General features: G+C 33.6%; 1 protein-coding gene across 1 annotated transcript in view; it reads left to right on the plus strand.

The window, feature by feature from the left end:
* Eys (eyes shut homolog) overlaps positions 1–14,709 on the plus strand; it is a 1,581,889-nt gene that overhangs the window by 348,779 nt on the left and 1,218,401 nt on the right.

Genomic DNA, 14,709 nt, shown 5'->3' on the forward strand with positions numbered 1-14,709 from the left:
CCATTCTGCCCAATTTAGTCATCAAATACACTAATTTTCCTTGCAATTAGTTTTTACTTAAACTGCCTAAAAGTACCTCAAATTCCCTTCTCATTTATTTATGACATTTACCAATTATTCTGCTTTATACACATTATAAAACCAGCATGAACACCGCTTTGGAATTTTTATTCACTGTACATTGGAATTTCATTCATATATGTATAAAGACCTTCAATAGCTTAAATTGATTAAAATGTCAGGTATCAGTCACACTTGACCTCTGATTTGTTTCAAAGCATGACTTAAAATGCATTTTTATTCTTGGCAATCTCATTTTGTTTCTGCTTTTTCTATTTTGTTTTTGTGTTTTATAACTTTAGCAGTTGAGCTTCATCAGGAATGGACTAAGAAAACTGGCTTAAGAAATAAATGTTTCACAAATTCATTTCTACACTAGTGCTTCTGTACTAACTTAATGTTTTACTTTTGGAAACTGTTTACTATAAATGATGAATTAACAGTTTGAAATGAAATTCCAAATCTGACTGTAAACATTAAGTACATGCTGGCAAATAAGTGTGTGGGATTGCTGGAATAGAATAGTTTGTTTAAAGTCAAAAAATTAAATTAAGGAACCATCTTACAGTAACATACCACATAAGACAAAACTAGAGTGAATAAAATAGAAAAGAGAAAATCAATTATGATTCAATAATGCCACTTTCCCGATCAACTAGAAATTATCGAAAGTGCATTTTTTACAGGAAGTTTGATGGCATAATTTTTTGAGTTTTTAATCTGTGAATATTAAGTAGGCTAATTTAATTATGACAGAAAGTACAACAATCAGAATCACCTGAGAGAGAAACATTCATTTTTCCGGGAACATTAAAATTATCTCAAAGCATTTTTATATCATAATTTTAAGTTGTTCTCTTATTATTGTCTATCAACAAACAAAGTTTTTCCAAACTTGCATAGAAACCTTAATTTAAGGTGGAATAAAAGAAATGAAATTACAATGATTGTTGTAATTTTTGGTAAATTATGGTTGTAAAATGCTCAACTATCTGACATTAATCCAGAAAATAATACAATGAGAAGGCTTTTGTATATGTTCAACATGCCTTTCCATAATAGAATTTTGATAATAATTTTTGTTTTAATGAGTTTGAGAAGAATTGGGAAAGTTTAGAAGTTGTACTTCTGGTTTTTTTTTTTTTTTTTTTAATTCCTTTATGTATCTAACTAAACAATTTATTTGCATGTTTATTTTAGCTGTTACTACATTTTTTTTTTCTTTATACCATGCAATGCCATTTTAAACCTAGAGCAGTTGCTTTTGTGCCTGGCTAGTTTAGCTTGTGGAGTCAAAATATTAATGCAAACAATGGCATGGATTTGAATATTTTATTGTTTTTGTCCCTTTATATAATGCTGACAGAATAACACCATAATTCAAACAGTTATCTTATGTCGGAACCGCCCTCCGACAGAGGTTGAGGAGAATCACTAGACCAGCTAGTGAGTGTCTCCTGTCTGAGCAAGAGGGTAAGTGTCGCAACCCGGCCCGCCAACCAGCCTGGCAAAAATCACAGGGAGTCAGGAGTTGAGTCAGCGGAGATGGCGCAGCAACTCAGTTTATTGTGAGGGAGAGGACTTATATAGACAGAGGAGAAGAGAAGTGGGGGCAAAGGCAGGGGCCAATCAGAGATCGGAGAGTCCCCCAGATTGGGGTAGCCTAGGCACCCCAGTTACAGAAACAACACCCCATTAGGTATGTGTGCCCCGTTGCTGGGGAGTTATTCTTTGTGTTTGCGGAAGCCATATCTTGGGGCCGTTCAGGCAAGTATATGGAAGCCATTTCTCAAGCTCTAACTGTCATGTACATGGAGAATCACAAAACCAGAATCACAAGACTGGGGATTTCCCAACAGTGGTTTTTCTTCCTCTTTCCCCAGCGATTGCACTTCCATGGTCAGCAGAGGTCCCAACAATCTTATGAATATATACCTTGACTAAAAACATGTATGCTTTTGTCAGCATTTTCGTTGTTGTGGTCAAAAAAACTTGACAAGAACACATAGAGGAGAAAAAGTTTATTTGAGGTTACCTTTTCAGAGGTCTCATTTCATACACAACTGACTCCATTGTTCTGGGCCCAAAGTGAGGCATAACATCATGGTAGAAGGGCATAGAGAAGGAAAGCAGGATGACGATCAGAAAGGAGGGGGTGTGGCCAGGAGGGAGTACTGTGCAGTGCTGTGCTTACCAGGGACAAAATGTAAACCCCCAAAGCCATGCTCTAGTGATCTACCTCTTCCAGCCACACCCTACCTCCTTACAGTTGGAAACCAGTTAATCCACATCAGTGGATCAATGCACTGATTAGATAAAGTCTTTCATAACCCAATAATTTCACCTCTGAAGATTCTTTCATTGTCTGACACATAAGCGCTTGAGCGACACTTCATATATAACACATAACAATGTACCTTTGTACCTTATGTGAAAATGTCTTTGTAAAGAGAGCAAAACTACACAAATGACTGTGATAATTTTTGATTACTAATAGGTTTATTCATGCATAGACTTGCATGAATAATGTACTTTACAGGGAGCCCCAGAAGATTTGTATATGAAACTGTCCTGCTCCCATGTTTGGTACTGTTCTGTTTAGAGGGGGATACAATATGCCACATCCTCACTGGTTTCTCACCCCTGGGTCTACCTCAGTTGAGTGTGGACTACAGTACTTCTTTCTAAGACTCATGATTCTCAGTCTGGTTTTCTACCTGGTTTGGATATGAGCTCCAAAGAGTTCTCTAAATATCTGAGAGTTGTTAACTTAGATGGGGAAACACATTTCTGGTAGTTAATTTAAAGGAATAGTTGCTTACATAGGTGTGTTCAATACCCCTTATTCTCCCTACATGTTTCTTACTGCTTCCCAAGTCCCTAATACAGAGGTTCTCAGCATCCTTTTTACCCAGAACACTGTGAGAGAGGGAGAATACACATAGATTAGTAATTCACTCTAACCATGTAGAGGATAATTTCCACTTTGGACTCAGACAAAACAAAATTTGAATACAAATTTTATTGTATTTTACGTATGTAACCATAATATGTTTTACTGTCTAACTCCAAGGAATTCCATCTCTAAAATTGTGATAATATTTGTTCATAAATCTGCTTGAAGTCTGGGAAGGTGGCTCAGTGGTTGAACAATTACGTAGCACACATGGGTGTGATCCCCACTACTGCAAAATAAAAAAATAAATCTGTCTCTAAAGCAGAAAAATATTTATTAAAGCAATTTAAATGATATTTCAACATTATAAATTCAATACAATTATTTACTAATTTAATGCCAACATATTACTGTTATTAACAAGTATAAAAATAAAATTACTTTCTATGACATAAAATTGATTTGGCCTTTATTATTCTGAATATCTACATAAGTCTTTATATAAGAAATTTTAAATAATTTGCATGTAAATGAAGCCTGATTCCACTTGAGCTCTTTTGCATATTTTATTTATTGTGAATGAGAAAACACAAAAATATTTTTAATGCTGAATGTGATGATGGAAAAGTTACTAAAAGTTAACCATATTATAACAAATGTATAGTATAACATCCATAACTATTAAATTTTAGGAATTTTATCTGACTCATTACATATTCCAATAATTATAGAAATAAACCAGTTCTAAATGTAATTTTGTCTCATATTGTCCATATTACCTCTTATTTAATCTGTATGAGACACCTTATAATTTGGTATTTTCTAAAGATAGAAACATCAGACAAACATATTTGATTTCAGTCATTTTTTTACTAATATTAAATATCAATAAAATGGAGCTTTTAAAATGCCACAATAAAAGAATGATGAAATATATTTCCGAATTTACTTGAATTTTATAGACATTTTTCTTTGGAGAATTTAATTTGTATAAATAATAGTTATGACCTATCATTCTCACCTTTAAAACTGTCCAGCAAAAATAAAATGTGATGTTACAATTCTCTTACAGTTAAATTATGTAGCCATCATCTAGACTATAAAGTATGTTCTGTTTCCTCAAATCTTGCTTGATTTACTATTTTTGTGTTTAATTTTCTTTTCTATCAGACAAAAACTGCAGCAGATATTGACAAGTGTATGTCCAAAAGCTGTAAAACTCAAGGTGTAGGATTTTACTATAGTTGTCTACCAGGTAAATAATCAGACATTTATATATTTGAGGCCTATGAAATGAACTTTCTTTCAAATGAATGTTTTTCAATTCACTGGAGTTTAGCTCTAATGTGTTAACAACTCTCTAAGAGTTCTTATAATCTCCATAGAAATATTAGACTGTGAAAAAGACACATTTACTTTTCCATGCATTTTTAGAACTATATCAAAAATTCAGCAACTAGGGCTGTATAAACCTGGTATCATAGCAGCCTTTTGAACTAAGACAAATAGTAACACAATATTTAGGAAATTCATTGTAAGCTCTTAATTGTAGAATTTCTTCAGAGATTGTTAATGTTTATTTCTCTTTTTTTTCTATTAAAAAGTTTGAGTAAACATGTGCCTATGTCAGCACATAAATTATCTAGAACTATGTAAAAAGATGTTAATTGATATAAGTAAAAGAACCATAGATGTTTATTTAAGATTTCCATCCTTTAAACAATCCTTAATAAATTGAAGGTGAAAAGTTTTATAATAAGTTGTTGGTGACTCTAAAAACATTTAATAAATGTGAATCCATGTGGGCAGTGTTTTACTACATCCTAGTATCACTGCATTGTACAAGTGAGTAGATAAATATTAAGTCCTTGATTTTTAATACATGCCCTCAAATTCCTGGTTGGATATAAACATAGTCTGAAACCTTCTGAAATGTTCAAAACAGTGACTAAGAACTCATGTTCTCAACTTTAATTCCTCCTACAAATATACTTAATATAACAAGAAGATAGCTTGAGAAACACAACATGAAATGAAAATTATATACATTTTTTGTAGGCAGTGATTTTTAGTGTAATTATATACAGTGACTTCTTGCTTATACCAAGTGATTTTAATATCTCCTCAAGGTCTTCATCTGTGGAAATTACTTAAACTATTAGCTAATACGCCTTAGTTCTTATAGTAAGTTTGTCTGAACATTTATTCTGCTTTTCCTGCGTGCAATGGTCGCATGTCAGTCTACCAAGTCATATTTCTCTCTTAAAACAGAGGCCTGAATTTATCTGGCACCATATTCAATTATATTCCTTCAAACTTTCTAACTTAAAACCCTCTCTAAATAATTCCTCTGTCGCACAGAGCAGCTTCTTTCTTTGCACTGTTCATTTCTATGATCTGTCTTTGCCATGGATGCTATTACTATGCTACCATTTTGTGCCCACTGCCTCACTGTTGGGAATGTTGTTATAAATTCTGTTCCTGTGTGGGAAGTGGAAGTCTCTTGTTGCAATTTAACCTGAAAAGAAATTTAACAATATGTCTTTTATAAGATTTTTAAGTTTTCTTAAACAATGACCCAGAGGTGTTTTTATTTAATAACATTTTACCTTATGGTTTCTCCAAGTTCTCACAAGGACCTTGAGTAGAAGCAGACATGTTCATAAAGCACTGAGGAAAAGGTTGTATGAAATTCACTCAGAAAAATCATTTAGGAGTTGCAATACAAGTGAAAACACAATTTTGTGTTGTTATATCCATGATGAACCTGAGATTTCCATGTTGGTCTAATCATAGATGCTGAAGAAATGAATAATTACAGAGTTCAGAGACAATACTTGCCATGGGATCAGGAAATTCCAGTCTCAAAGAAAATTGTACATCTCCAATTTTCAGAAAAAAATCTAGTTTTGTATTTTCATTTTTGATTGATGAAATACATAAAATCACATAAAATTAATGTATGTCTTAACAAGATCTTATTAGTTGAACAAAGTAACATGCCTTTATAACAACCACCAGGTGAACAAAAGAACTTTACCAGATATAGTTGAAGATCTCTATATGCCCTATGGCAATACAAACCCCTCCTTTTTGACACCAGAAATGATACCAGTGTTGAAAATTGGGATCCAGGTGTTACCGATGTTGACCGGTGAGGAGTCTTTGCTTCCCCAATGTTGAAGAATAACGCCAGAGAAGCACATCGAGGCAAGGTCAGAGTGGAAAGTAGAAGCTTTATTAAAGGACAGCAGAAAAGACTTCTCCTGGAGGAAGAAGGGGACCCAAGAGACGGAATCCATTGAAGGACAAATGTGTTCCCCTTTTTATAGTTCTTTCAATGATGGAATGTAGGTGGGAAGGCCTGAAGGGTGGGACACAGGTGGTCCAAAGAAATGATCTGGGCAGGAAGGACTTTTAAGTCAGCATCTTCAAGTTTGCTGGGAGCTGTTCATTAACACTTCTTTGGGATGGGCTCTGGGCCTTGGGGACATTAACATTCCTTGAGTTGTCCTGGTTTCCTGGACTTCATTAACATTCCAAGAGTTGTTCAGCTTTTCCCGGAATTCATTCTCAACATGGCCTCCATTTTGGATCTTACTAGATATTAGACCTGATTTACCTAACTACACTGACTACCTAACTTTAAATCTGGCTTCACAGGTCCTGTTCCCCTGGTGTTGAAGATTGAAAGCTTGAGAAACACTAAGGCAAGAGCAAAAAGTTTTATTTTTCAAACAGAGAGAGAGAGAAGAGGAACTCCTCTTCAGAGGAGGGGATCCAAAGCTAGTGTCCCAGGGAATGGGAGTGTCCTGCCCCTTTTATAGGTCTTAAGTTTCCTTTCTTCTCATGCCCTCTCCTCTTCTTACCTTGCCCAAGTGATCAAAAGGTAGATAAAACAAAAGGCAGGAAAGGAGCTGTCCAGGTGTACAGGCAGGAAGGGAGACACTCAGAAGGCATTCATTAACAACTCCTTGCTGGGAGGAACAATTCCCTGGAGCCAGGTAACCTTGGTAACTGGTTGTTAGAGGTGGGATGTACTCTGGAGGTATTAGCATTTTATTTCCTTTTGAATCACCCAAATCTTCCTGACCCAATCATTTATTTTTTACACTGACTGTTCTTTTTCCCCCTCACTTTCCACAAAAGTAACTCAAATGAATTATATAGAAAAAATTAGTTGCTTTTCCAATATATTTTTTTGAAATGCTTATTTCCTGACACCAGAGTTTAGTTGTATGTCTTTTAAAAATGTGTTTTTAAAGTAAATGGAAAAATTACATTCTTTTCTGGAACTGCCAATTCGAATCCAGAATTTCTGGCAGTCTCTAATTTACAATGGTCTGACTTTTGATATTTTGACTTTAAAACAGTACAAAGCTGGGCTGGGAATATAGATCAGTGGTAGAATGCCTGCCTAGCATGTGGAAGGCCCTGGGTTTGGTCCACCTATGCCCAAGGGGAAAAAAAAATACTAAAAAAACTATGTGCGTTCAGAAGAAAATGCACTTCATAATTTGAATTTTGGTCTTGTCCTGGGCTAGCAGTATGTAATATATGGCAGGATACTCTGTACTGCACACCAGCACTGAACTGCTGCTCCCAGCCATTCTCACAGTCATGGGGGTCAGTATTCTGAGTGCATTCAGGGTAGACCTAGTAAAGTTTGATACATTTAATTTTAAATGTACTCTCAATTTGTGATATTTTCAATTTAAATGAGATTTAGTGTTTTCTGTTATTTGTGTTCATTTAGGCATTTTCACTGTCTATAAGGATACTTTCATGTTTCTGATTCTTTGTGTTTTAATAATTTTTTATTTAAGTGAAACGTGCTGTTTTATTTTTGCTCATTTTCATACATTAATAGCCTTTCTGGTATTTAAAAAGAGACAGAGTTCAGGCTAGCTCCTTTCTGTTCACAGGGCTCTGTTCATGGTTTTGTTTATTAATTGATTATTGTTTCAGTATATGGTGGCTTGCCAGCCAAAGTCTCAGATTTGTTCCCAGACCCCAGTTTCTCAAATCTTTCTTTCTATTTTCCCTATTCTGCTCAATTTCTATTTTATGCTCAGCATTTTCTCCCTGTAGGTGATGTCTTGTTTTGAAAGAGACCTTTGGCAGCTTAATTGTGTGAGTTTATAGGAATACATTTACCTGGAGAATTTAAATCTTACACACACACACACACACTCACACACACACACACACATATAAATGGTGCACCATATAGTATATCTCTTGGTATATCTATATATTGTATATTGTTTAAATCAGGTTAAACATATCTGCATATCTGTCTCCTTAATCAATCATTTCCTCATGTTGAAAATATTCAATATCTTTCGTTGTAACTTTTCAAGATATATAGTACATAAATGTTTTTTTTTTAAAGAGAGAGAGAGAGAGAGAGAGAGAGAGAATTTTTTAATATTTATTTTTTAGTTCTCAGTGGACACAACATCTTTGTTTGTATGTGGTGCTGAGGATCGAACCCGGGCCGCACACATGCCACGCGAGCGCACTACCACTTGAGCCACATCCCCAGCCCCAATAGTACATAAATGTTATCCATAGCAACATCATTATGCAATATCATGCCAGAACTTCTTGCTACTAACTGTAATTTAGTCCCCAATCCCTCCTCCTGTCCTACAATCCTTGTCATTCTCTTTTCAGCCTATATGAGATCAATTTTTTAGGTTCTACATATGGGTGAGATCAGCCAGTACTAGTCTGTGAAGCTTATCTTATTTAATGTAATGATCTCTAGTTTCATCCATGTTGTCACATATTACAGAATATCATTCCATTTTCCATTGCTTGTCCATTGTTAATAGTGCTAAAATAAACTTGGGAGTGTAGATGTCTCTTCAGCAGAATGACTGTATCTCTTTTGGCTTATACCCAGAAGTGAGGTTGCTGAATCACATAGATAGTTCCTTTTTACTTTTTGGAAGGATCCCATGATAATTTACATTCTCATCAACAGTGTGCAAGGCTTCACTTTTTTCCACACCTTTTACCAGCAGGTGTTATCTTTATTATCTTCATTCTTTTTGATAGTAGCCATTCCTAGTAGGGTGAGGTGATAGCTCCCAGTGGTTTGATTTGCATATTCTTGGTAATTAGTGATGTTGAACATTTTTTTCATGTACCTGACACTTTTATGTCTTCTTGTAAGAAATGTCTAGTTATGTCTATTTTCCATTTTTAAATTGAGTTATTTGTGTTGTTTGTTTTATTGGCTATTGAGTTTTGGGGAGTGCAAAGAGTATATTGACCCCTTGTCAAATGTGTACTTTGCAAATATATTCTCCAATTCTATAGGTTGCCTCTTCATTCTGATGCGAATTTTATTTATCTATTTAAACTTATTTTCCTGAGAAGATAAATAAATAAATATATACATTTTAAAATTTTTAATGCAATCCCATTTTATTTTTTTTTTCATGTACTTTTGGAGATTTATCCAAAAAGAATCCTTCTCATTCCAATGTCCTAAAACATTCCATGTTTTCACTCAGTACTTTCAGAATTTCAGGACTTAACATTTAAGTCTTGAATCCAGTTTGAGTTGATTTTTGTAACTGGTGAAAAGTATATATCTAGTTTCATTTTTCTGCATGTGTATGTCTAATTTTCTCAGCACTACTTGTTGTAAAGACTGTTCTTTTCATCAGTACATGTTTTTAGCACTTTTATTGAAAATCTGTTCTTCTCTTGTACTCACATATTACAGTAGTACAAGAAGTCCTTTCAAGTTCTACTCTCTTCTCAGGTTGCTTTCTATGCTTGCCAGAGTATGTGAAAGCTATTTGAGGGTTCTGTTTTCCTTGTTCAAATTATGGATGTGATTCTATCCATTCTCTAGACCCTGACTGATGCACTCATTGATTTCAGGCTGCAATACAATTTCATACATTCTAAAGCACATTTTTTTATTCATAGTCTATCATTTCTAAAACCAGACAGCCAACAGTTGATAGTGGGTTTATCATGTTTGTGTTACATCTAGCATATATCTCATTAAATATGATAGTTTTTTTTTGCTATAATCTCTGTCCTAAAATCTAATTTTCATGGCCTAAAAGTATATAATTATTTTATTGTGTCCACATACTCAGAAGAAATATACTGTCCTTGGGTGGAAACATTTATTTTAATACTGATTTTATAAATTACTTGCTGGAAGACTTTAGATCAATCTAGAAATTAAAAATTTCAACTGAATTTTCCACACAAATTTCTTTACCTCTTTTTGAGTGTATGTAGCTTTCTCTTTCTCTAATTAATTATGTTTCTTTCCTCTTTCTGATCCAACAGACATAGATCATTAGGATTTATGTAATAAGAATAGATATCAAACTTTTAAAATATATTGACATTTTCTTCCTTAAAAGACCATTTTCATAAACTGTTTAAAAGTAGGGTTAGGAAATAGAGCATGAACTTTCTCTTCTCTGTCCTTTTAGGAATACAAATTCTCCACACTAAACATGACTTATCACAATTGAATGACCAGTCCCATTTGATATTCGTCCACAGTTAAGCAGATATTTTTAGCTCATCTCCCAATTGTTGTATGCACAGTATCTCATTAGTACCTTCAAAGTGCATGTGTAACTATTTGTGAATGAATAAATACTTTCACTACAGTGAGATTAGTGTATGATTAGCAAGTGTCTCCTAAGAAAGGAACTGATTTGAAAGCATAAAATCAAACCAATTTAGATAGCTTCCCTGATGAATTCAAGCTTGAATCAATTTGTACTCAGTCTTTTGAATGTGTTGTAATTTTGACTAAAAACTGAAACGAGATTATTTCTGTAAATCTAATAGCTCCTTTCTGAAGTGCTCTCTGATGTAAAGTCTACTGTACCATGAAATAGGTCTGTTGTACTTTTCCTTTCAAGTCTGATGGCATGCCTAATAAACTCCTGCTTCATTATATAGTAAAAGTACTCATTTCTGAGACTAAGCATTATAGGAAAATGGGTTTCCATATTGTTATTCCACCTGATAGACTATTAGAAAATCTGCAAGTGTATAATTACCAAGAGTAATCTTGTTATTACCAATTGTTCATGACCTGGAAATAGGTTCAAATTTGCTAACAGTACAATCAGAGATAATTTCTAACATTTAAGTAGCTCATAGCTTTAAAAACTTACATAATTTCACTAAATTCATCTTATCAATTATAATAACAATGTTCATGTTTGAACAATGACAGAAGTAACATTTAATTAGAACACTTAGATTATTTTATTAATGATGTATTAATATGGGGTCCTGGGTGGGAACAAGAATAAAATGAGTTGATATTAACCCAAGCTTTTGTGCTGTTTTGGAAATGCCCTATCATCAACAATAGGTCCTTAGCCCTATTTTTCCACTGCAATTGAATTAATTGAACTAAAAAATTTGAAAAACAAATAAACAAAAGTAGTTAATCTGGTTATTTTGTATTAATGCCATTAAATTTTATCTATAAATATCCCCAAATAGCCAGTATCATGACATTTATTGGTTAGGTCCTTATAGAAATGAACATAGAAAAAGATGGAAGGAAAAGAAGACATTTAAAACTAAAACATGTGACATATTATTTTGTATGTTGTAAAAAAAATAGGAGTTTATAAGGCCCATCATCAGTTCTAAAAGTTTGATAAACATGAATGGCAATACTGTAAAGAGGAATTGATACTTATCTGACTTTGTGTATTTTCATTTAAAAGTTACTGCTTTCCAAAACACGAATTCTACATAAGTAGATCCTATGATTTATTCTTTAAGACTAAAAAAATTCAATCATCATTAACCAATCAAGAGCTTCTATGTAGCAATGCAAATATTTTTAGTCAACAAAATGTATCACAATTATGAGAACATTTTCAATTCATAAGAAAGACCCTCTGATTTATTTGTGTATTCGTTTTCATCTGCTTTCTTAACTTATTCTCTCCATCATGTGATTAGATAATGTGCAGGCTCAGCACACATGGACTCTTGACCAGGACAAACAGGCCCAGTGGCTCCCTGAGGGCTCAATTGCCCAGGTAATCAAGTCAGCAGACAGTCAGCTTCTTCTAGGCCTAGCTTCTGGGCTCTGTGGTAGAGTCTACATGTAGACATTAAGATTAAATAGCAAACTTTCTATCTAGACACATAAGGTAGACCCTTCCTTCCTGCCTATTCAACCCCTTTGTCTAAGGTATGAGGTATTTGCTTCTCAGCTTCCAAGGCATAAATTCACAGTTTTTACAATTCACTTCCATAGAATCAACAACTTTCAGGGTTTAGGACAAATTACAAAAGAATATAGAATATGAAGTATTTTAAATCACAGAATAAAGAAATTATAAAACACTTGAGATTACTATGTATGAAGCAGAACTGTTATTATCTGGATTGCTTTTTCATCAGTGAATCATTCCTAAAGTATGACTTCTCTGGGAGAAATGCATCACAGTTTGACTTGGCTTATGATGCAAGCAGTTTAAGACATATGAGTGAAATAATAATCATCAAGAAGCTGATATTAAATGTGGAAAAGGAAACCTTTCTTAAAAGTATATGTATTTTAAGGTGAATGGAATATAGTGCACTAGTGGAACACCATTGTGTTCAATCTGCAATAGTGTAAATACAAAAAAAAAGTTGTATGTATTAATGTAGATTTATCAATTAGAACAAATGCAATGCTTAGATGGTGGTGGTGTTCATGGGGGGTATTATGTGTGTGTGAGGGCAAAGGACAGAGGATACATGGGAATGCTCAGTACTTTCTGTCCATCATGGCTCTAAACCTAAAACTATTTAAACAATAAAATATGTAGAATGTTATTTTGTTTACCTAGAAACTCAGAATTTTAAAAACAATCATGAGTGTTATATTATTGGTTGTATTCAAATGAGGTATGCTTAATAATTTGATTGTCAAACATAGTTTACAGCTCACTGAGTCAAACAAATTTTATGTAAATTCCATCTACACTTTGGAATAAAAGCTCTAAAATCATGTATATGTACCACTTCAATGCAACTTACTGTTGTCAGTCATGTGGAACACAGTTTGAAATTTTTAAAAATCAATCACATATAGGGCTGGGATTGTGACTCAGTGATAGAGCACTTGCCTAGCATGTATGAGGCACTGGGTTTAATCAGCAGCAGCACATGTAAATAAATAAATAAAATAAAGGTATTGTGTCCATCTACAACTAAAAAAAGATACTTTAAAAATCAATCACAAATTCTATTTCTGGCAATATTTTTAATACTCATTATATCACTTGGAATTTTAGAATTTTGTTAGTTATTCATCCAAAACTGGACTAAAAATTATTTTTGATATTTTGCAGACACAATGCCATTGTTATTTGTGTGTATTTAGTCACTGTTAATTTTTTATTAATTTAACAAATATTTTTGAGGATTAATGTGTGTCAGTGGCAGGGATACTATAATGGATTTTCTTTTTGTAATCCTATATTTTTTTCCATGAAAAATATACACACATATACAACTGACTTCTGTGGAAATTATAAACAGCAACAAATTTAGAAATGTCTACCTTTGATGGAATGAACAGGGAAGAAACTATCTTATATCATCTTTGATCAAGTATTTGAAAGTTAGGTGGATACTTTGTTGTTTTTTTAAAATATATTTTTTAGCTGTAAATGGATCTTTTATTTTATTTATTTACTTACATGCGGTGCTGAGGATTGAACCCAGGGCCTCACACATGACAGGCAAGTGTTATACCACTAAGCCACAACTCCAGCCCCTGGATGATGTTTTTGTAGATGATTCTGTGAGCTTTTCTTTCTTTCTTTTTTTTTTCCCAGCATAACTAGCATACCAATATTTTAAACATTTATCATTTCATTCTGGTACAACATTCAAAATCCTCTATTCTGGCTACTTTGAAATTTATAATACATGATCCCCATAGATTAAAGAGGATAAAAGGCAAGGAGCAAGAGAAAAGACTTGTCAATGAGTATAAAGTTAGCAGGAGTAACTTCACATATTCTCTGCATAGTAAGCCAAGTAAGTCAATAGTATGCGGTGTCCTTGTTTACTACCCTGAAGTGCTCCATCTAGAACACCGTGCCTTAGAGGGTAAATATAAGGCTTAGGGAAAGTTGCAATAGTGATCAAGGCGTCATCTTGGCCTGCCAAGTTTCCCCTCTACAGATTTATGTTCATTGTACTCTAAGAGAGAATGTATATTAACACAGATATAATATGATTTAAAAACCAAGATTTGCCTGAAATTTTAAATTAAAGTGTCAAATTTGAAAATCAAAAAGCAGATAAATACCTTATTTGTTGATATCTTCTCAGACCCTTTTTATGTGTGAGACCATAAATCTCTATCCTTGTTAGTTAGGACTGCTTCAATAGACCATGTGAGAATTAGTCAGAAGGTGTAGAAAGCAAGTGAAGCCTGAAATAACTAAGATTTAATGACTTATTTATTTATTATTTTAGTAACATGAGCTGATAAGACTGTAGAATTCAGGTTGATTTAGGAAAACTGGTATCAGATATCTCAGAGATTTATTTGAGAAGACAAGACTGGGTGTAGGAATGAGAATGGATTTTACTAAGCCATCCATGTTTCTCAGACTTCACTAGAAAACCAGAAGATTATCATCTTAAGAATATGTCGCGACCCCTCGCCGGCAAGGGAAAACACGACACAGGATTCTTCTTTCAGCAGTTTATTCAGGCCTTGA

The sequence above is a fragment of the Marmota flaviventris genome, chromosome 6 (assembly GCF_047511675.1).
Source record: "Marmota flaviventris isolate mMarFla1 chromosome 6, mMarFla1.hap1, whole genome shotgun sequence".
Taxonomy (NCBI): Eukaryota; Metazoa; Chordata; class Mammalia; order Rodentia; family Sciuridae; genus Marmota; species Marmota flaviventris.